Raw genomic sequence first — 7,050 nt, forward strand, 5'->3', positions numbered from 1 at the left:
CAGTGACCGAGTGGATAACGCGATGGCGTTTGAAGCGAAAGGTACTGAGTTCGAGTGCCAGAGTGAACATCAACTCTGAGATGCAGGTACATCCAGTTGACGAGTCCCAAATAGGACGAAACGCGCGTCCTGGATTCCACTGCTAGCCACTAACAATCCTTTCTTACAATGTTAATAATTGTTAGTTTGAAGTGAAGTGGAGGTGAACTCATTCCCCTGACTTGTTAATTGTGATACAGATGCTTTATTACTAAACCACATTACAAGTTCATTTATGAGATGTTGTTTGCAGTTTCTTTTATTTGTGGCATTTTTATGACTGTATAGTCTAACCAATAATTTTCACTTTTTATTCAAAATCAATCTTTTCCATAAAAGATTATCCATTTTAAAATGTAAACCCACATTTAAAACATCCCTTAATTACATCAGCTTCGAAAAGAATTTCTAGATCATAAACTTGTTATTGATGTTCGTAACCTTTGTAATTATAAGCAGGTGTCGACTATATATTACAGATATATATTATTCGGTTATAAAACTATAAATTTTAGGTCGTATTGAAACGTGATCAGTTATTTAACTATACTACTTTCTGTCTTTCTTTTGTCAAATATTGAAGTTACGTACTAGATCTAGATTATTCTGTGGATAATATACTCAATAATTAAAGATAATTTCAAAACGCAATCAAGTACAACCTATATAAAACAATGGTAATGATTTTTGTTATGATACTGGATGAGGCAAGCTTGAATTCTAATAATAGCTCTTGTTTAACTCAGATTTCTAGAAAATGAACGCCAACTGGTGGGAAAAATGTATTCAGAACTTCTGTTCTGACAAAATCCAACCACCTAATGTTGAATATAGTTTGAGGTATACCGTAAATCAAAATTCTACTTACCCACACTGGTTTATAACCCTCATTAAGTCCTACTTAGTAAGTGGACATTCTCAAGATCACTTGAGCATCCATAAACTATAGTCTCACCTAGTAATTTTACCTAAATTAGAAAGAAACTATTTTTTTGTCATATTATCATTGAAATTTATGATGATTTATATCAGACTGTTTTTAGTTATGCAATAGTAACTTATTAAACTTCTGTTATTATTGAGTTTGTAGGTATTAAAGCCAAGGTTATTATTACACTTATGTTTTACATATACATATGTAGTTCCAAAGAAATTCTAAAAGGAAACTAAATTTTATTTTCACAAATCTCGTATTACATGAAAATAAATAGGTTTTTCAAAATGATTTATAACATTGGTTATTTTCGTTAACAGAAGTGTATTTAATAATTCAAATCATGAATCAATTGAAGCTAGACCACCACGGAAAACCTGGAAGCACTGAACGGCCGTTTCATCTTACTGTGGGACTCCTCAGCAGTGCGCATCCACGATCCCGCCTCGCGAGATTCGAACTCAGGACCTATCAGTCTCGCGCGCGAGCGCCTAACCACTAGATCACTGAGCCGGCCGGCATCCAACGGTGTTAATGTCTAACTTCAACCAATCCACGAAATTGAGCAATCGTCTACCAATTGTCTTCAGTGAGTTGATATCTCTACAACAGACGTAGTTGAACTCCACTGGTCACTGCTCCCCACTAGTTAAGTGCTCTGGCGCGAGACTGGTAGGTCCTGGGTTCGAATCTCGCGAGGCGGGATCGTGGATGCGCACTTCTGAGGAGTCCCATAATAGGACGAAACGACCGCCCAGTGCTTCCAGGTTTTCGATGGTAGTCTAGCTTCAATTGACTCATGATTTCAACTATGAAAATACTGAAATCTCCACAAAACCCTTTCTGATCTATAATTAAGTTTCTATCAAACCATTTCATTAAGAAGATTATTGATCATTTAGTAGCATGGTATGTTTACAACCCTTAGGGAATTGGTGCTTCCTATGGGATTTGAACCCGTATCAGCGACTAAACTAATCGGGTAACCAACTGGTCTCCTGTATGACTAATAAATCCAAAAAACATCGGCGGTTATTTAAATTACTATTAAAAAAGTAATTTTAATATCAATCAACAAAGGTTTATTCTCGTTCAGCTAGTAAATGTTTTTTTAATTATAAAAATGCAAGCCACTGAGATTCAAAGTACAAAATCGTTTGATATACTACACAAAATACTAAATTATCTTTTTGTTTCTTGGGTTTGTAATTAAACTATATTCATGTTCGTATTTGACGTCACCATATAGCTTAGATTGTAATACACTAGAATTTTATAATTACACTCTATGCTACCTATATATATGTTGGTTAACTGATGTTAGGAATCACAGCATATTAAATGGATAATAAGCAAGGATGTTTTTGAGTTTAGACAGGACCATTAATATCTAATAAGGTTATTAAGATTAAAAATTTCGAAATTAAACCACTGGTATACTGAAGGAGTTAGAGCTTTTCTACCATTAAATTAAGAGACTCATGTAAACTGATTTATTCAAATTTAAAACTCTTAGGAAGTATACATTTAAGATCACACTCTGAAACTTCATATTTCATGGCGAGTACCAAGCCGTCCCGTCACTAGATGAGTATTTTATGGCTTCAAATATTGAAATGTATTCTAACACCACGTTCACTTCCTCTATAATATATTCCTAATACCCCTGGGTTATTTTTGCTACTTTTTTAACGGTTATTTTTTACTATGCAATGTGATACATTTGAATTATGACTAAAACTGACTGAGCAATATTGGCCTCAATTCTCCAAAAGAGCATTTATAAGCTACATCTAAAATTGATGTGGTATAGCTAGCAATGAAATCCATGAGTCTTGTTTAGTCTTGTTTGTAACTAGTCGGCTGGATTTATTGACATCACAGGACTGATTTTTACACTGGGACTCGAACTCAGAATCTCTAGCCTCTAACCCTCAACGCGTTGTCCACTAAGTTGCTAAACCCAGTTACTCACTAATCTAATACAACGGGTATCATGTTTACATCATTACCGTTAAGTGTTTCAGTCTTCCTTTTATTGATATTCCTGAATTAATATTGATCAGTCTTCGTAAGTATAGCATATCCTGTGCGGATAGCCTCCACACAGCTATTACTCCACAAGTTGTGAAGCTTTCTTCATTTAACTATGGAACAATTAATATTATTAACGAATCTACACAGGACCGGTTGCAGTACCTTTCAGTAGTGATGCAAGCTGGAGGCTGGAGGAATACAATGGTCAACACTTTTAAGTGCTTCGAATTTGTGACATTGCAAGACTAAAACCCGCTCCCATCAGCAATATCTGCTTTACTTTCATTACTATTTAACTCCAGTTACTACGGACTTGTATTAAAATTTCGTCAATCAATCGCCATTTCAGTCAATAATTAAGGAATATCAATAATATATTGCTAACACTTACTGTGTTTTTTTTAACTATTTATGTAAATACTAGTAATAAACATCAGATTATCATAATCGCCAAATAAAATTGTATAATCTGTAATTCACTCCAGATAACTCATTTGGTGGGAACTACGATCATCATTTTCCAAATTTATTAACAAACTATCAAGGTTCATATGAAAAAATGTCAGAAAAATGTAAGTTCTGTTCATTCACTTCATTTGTTTAATTTTTAATTTTTCAATGTTCACTTTATTTATTTATTTATTTATTTAAACACGTAAATATTGGTACAAGGAAGCACCAGATATATATGCGCCACACAAACCTCATTTGATTTGTGTGAGGGCTATGATACTGCCCAGGTACCTAAACTGAAACAGGTGGTTTTCTCAGGGGGCTACACCCAGAGCCTCTGACTAAAGGTCTGATCCACAAGACAATGGGGCATCGTGAGGAGATGCAGTCTCCTGGTAGCCGGTGATCAACTATTGATTCGTACGCCATTTGTTCCCTCAGGATACTGGAGCCCATGTGCACCATTGGTTTGGAATCACGGTTTTCCAGCTCCCCCAGGTAGACTTTCAGTGTCCATCAACCCGGTTAAAGCGCCGGACATTCGCTTTTCTTCCTCTCAATTTCGTAAACAACAGTAGTGCCACGAGAAGGCAGTGAGTAGGACTTCTCTGACAGAGGCTATATATGTGTGGCCATGTGAGAGGGAGAGCGGACTCTCCTCATCCTCGGCCGTACCAGGGCATTTGGGGGGGGTTACTAAGAAAAATAATAGCTCAGTGTTTGTGTAATCTACAAAATTGGATTACATTACTTCAATGTTTACAATGGAAGCCGTGTTAATAACTTGAACGTAATAATTCTCCAATATTTGATAGTATTCAAATTTTAGGGTTTATTTAAAGTATGTAGCCAATAAATAAAATAAAATAATTCATAATCGATTATTATTACACAAAAAACTTAATGATTATCATTTGAACCCCGAAAGCTGAGCTATACTAAAGTTATCATGAGTTATCCTAAAGTCTGGTATCAAATATTATTGATGAGTGTTACTGGGCGTTTATCATAATCGTAGGAAAGGTTGAGGTCTTTCAAATAAAGCCAACACCGTATAAAAGACTAAAGCTGTTTATCTCAATGACAAGAGGTACGATTTCGGTATTAGATAAGGTGAATTCTGATTCATGGAGAGTTATCGTTTCTCTGAATATTACAGTTGTAACTTCTTGATGAGTACCCACCAGCACGTGACCTATGTTTCAAGCTTCATTCCTATGTCCTCCAACAATTCAACATCGAAACATAGTAAACTACGATATTGAGTCACCCAATCTAGTGATCATACTGAACTTGATCGATTAAATTCTATCATTATTGAAGCCTTAACATCATGATACTAATTACCACCTATTAATCAGTTCGTATAAATATTATCAGTCACATCTCATTAATAACGCAACCGACTGTGATTGCAGATTTCTCAGGCAACACCTATTCCCTCAATAACACAAGTACATATTACTAACGAGTGTCAAAGTGTATGAAACCTATTCCCATCCAGGTGTTTTCTTTATTGTACTTTCAAGAATAATTAACCAATAGGGTGGATAAAGTTAGTAAATCATAGCTAAAATATTAGAGACTGAAAACTTTTGTTGAACATTTAGCAGTAAATATCTACAGATCGTTTGTGACTGTTTACGACTTCGAAATGTTCGCGGTACCTTCTTATTAGACCACTTAAATTTTTAATGATAATCGACTCTAAATTGTAGGTACGGTAACTAGTATCTTCCGATTATTAAGTTTCCATATCCAAGTTAAATGTCTGAACAATATTTGAGCGAACAATTGTTTTCAATAACTTCATCATCAGGCTCTACAGTTATCAGTCCAACTTGACTGAGGGATGTCTAATAGGTGTAGATACTTGGTTGGATTCCGCCTAATTATCATAACCAGTGGTTAAATACTTTCAATAACATGGCTCAAAACTATTTTCACGGGCGCAGATATATCCACTCTTTACCTTCTTCAAGATTCTAAGCTTCTGAATCCCTCAAGATTTTTTTATTTCACTAATTTATATTTTCTTGAATCGTATCTTCGATGCCTAATCTTTCCTATTGCTGTCGATGCTGTTATTACCTCCACTACTCCGGGATTCGTCTTGTTAATGTAGTATGATAACTTGAACCGATAGACATACATACCAGATTCTGCTTTGCAACTGACTGACAGACGCGAAATTCATGGCTTCATGAACTAGTCATATGTTATTTATTTAAAAGAATCTCCAGAATAGTAGAAAGAGAGACTGTGTAACTACATAGGCTGTCAGATTTGCGCTGAGGTTATCCAGAATAAATAATTTAAATGACAGAAAGACAACTAATCTCATAAAAAGGTTTGGTCAAAAAATTGCTTCAAGCCCAAATGAATACCAACTGATCATTTAGCAGTAGAAAATATTGTTTGTTTAGTTCTTATTGCTGATAGAACTCTGTCGATCATGTTGTAATGTGGTCAGTAGTCTAAGTAAGTCGATCTCACCTGTATTATATTCAGATGTTATGTAATTGTGGGTAATTGCTAGGAAACCTTGATCCTAACTTCAACTGTCTAACATCTAAAAGTAAATAGAATCAGGATAGTGATAGCCCTCAACAAGAAATCATGCTATTATTCTCAGATTTGTATCGTCTTAAAATATATCACATAAGTGCTTTCGTTGACAGTTATTCATGTTCATTATAATTTATTCGCATAGTTATTTTATAAACATAATACTCCAATAAGAGTGTGAGTGAATAAAATAATTATAAAACAGCCAGAACTTATACAAATTCTTCCAAACACAACATTCTCATACTGAACAAACGTCTAACATCTAATTCCTATTGTTTAGCGAAGTCGTCAATATTTATGACTTTTTAGATGTGTTTTCTAATTAAATATTCAAGAAACAACCTATACAATCTAAGATTTCATGCCAACTCATTATCTAAGTGTAAACTGTATCACGATGCTATGCAACTCAAATTGCTAATAAACAAACACACTATGTAGTCGATACGTTTCCATCAAAGATCGTTGAAGAACATCTGTAAAAATCACTAGAGATTTATTTTGTTATAGATTCAATATTGAGACTAAGCTACTTTATTAGAACAAAATCATTTGAAAAACGTTATAGTTGAAATCATGAGTCAATTGAAGCTAGACCACCATGGAAAACCTGGAAGCACTGGACGTCCGTTTCGTCTTATTGTGGGACTTCTCAGCAGTGCGCATCCACGATCCCGCCTCGCGAGATTTGAACCCAGGACCTATCAGTTTCGCGCGCGAGCGCCTAATCACTAGACCATTAAGCCGGCATCGAATGGTGTTAATGTCTAGCTTCAAGCAATCCACGAAGTTGAGAAACCGTTCACCATTGTCTTCAGTGAGTTGATATCTCACAACAGACCTGGTTGAACTCCACTGGTTACTGCTTCTTACTAGAACTCCAGGAAATATCCCTTGAAGTCAGTCACTAGTGAGCATATGATTATTATCAGAAGGGGCTTTTGTGAAGATTTCAGTAATTTTATAGTTGAACCATGAGTCAATTGAAGCTGGACCACCATGGAAAACCTGGAAGT

The sequence above is a fragment of the Schistosoma mansoni genome, chromosome 1 (assembly GCF_000237925.1).
Source record: "Schistosoma mansoni strain Puerto Rico chromosome 1, complete genome".
NCBI lineage: Eukaryota > Metazoa > Platyhelminthes > Trematoda > Strigeidida > Schistosomatidae > Schistosoma > Schistosoma mansoni.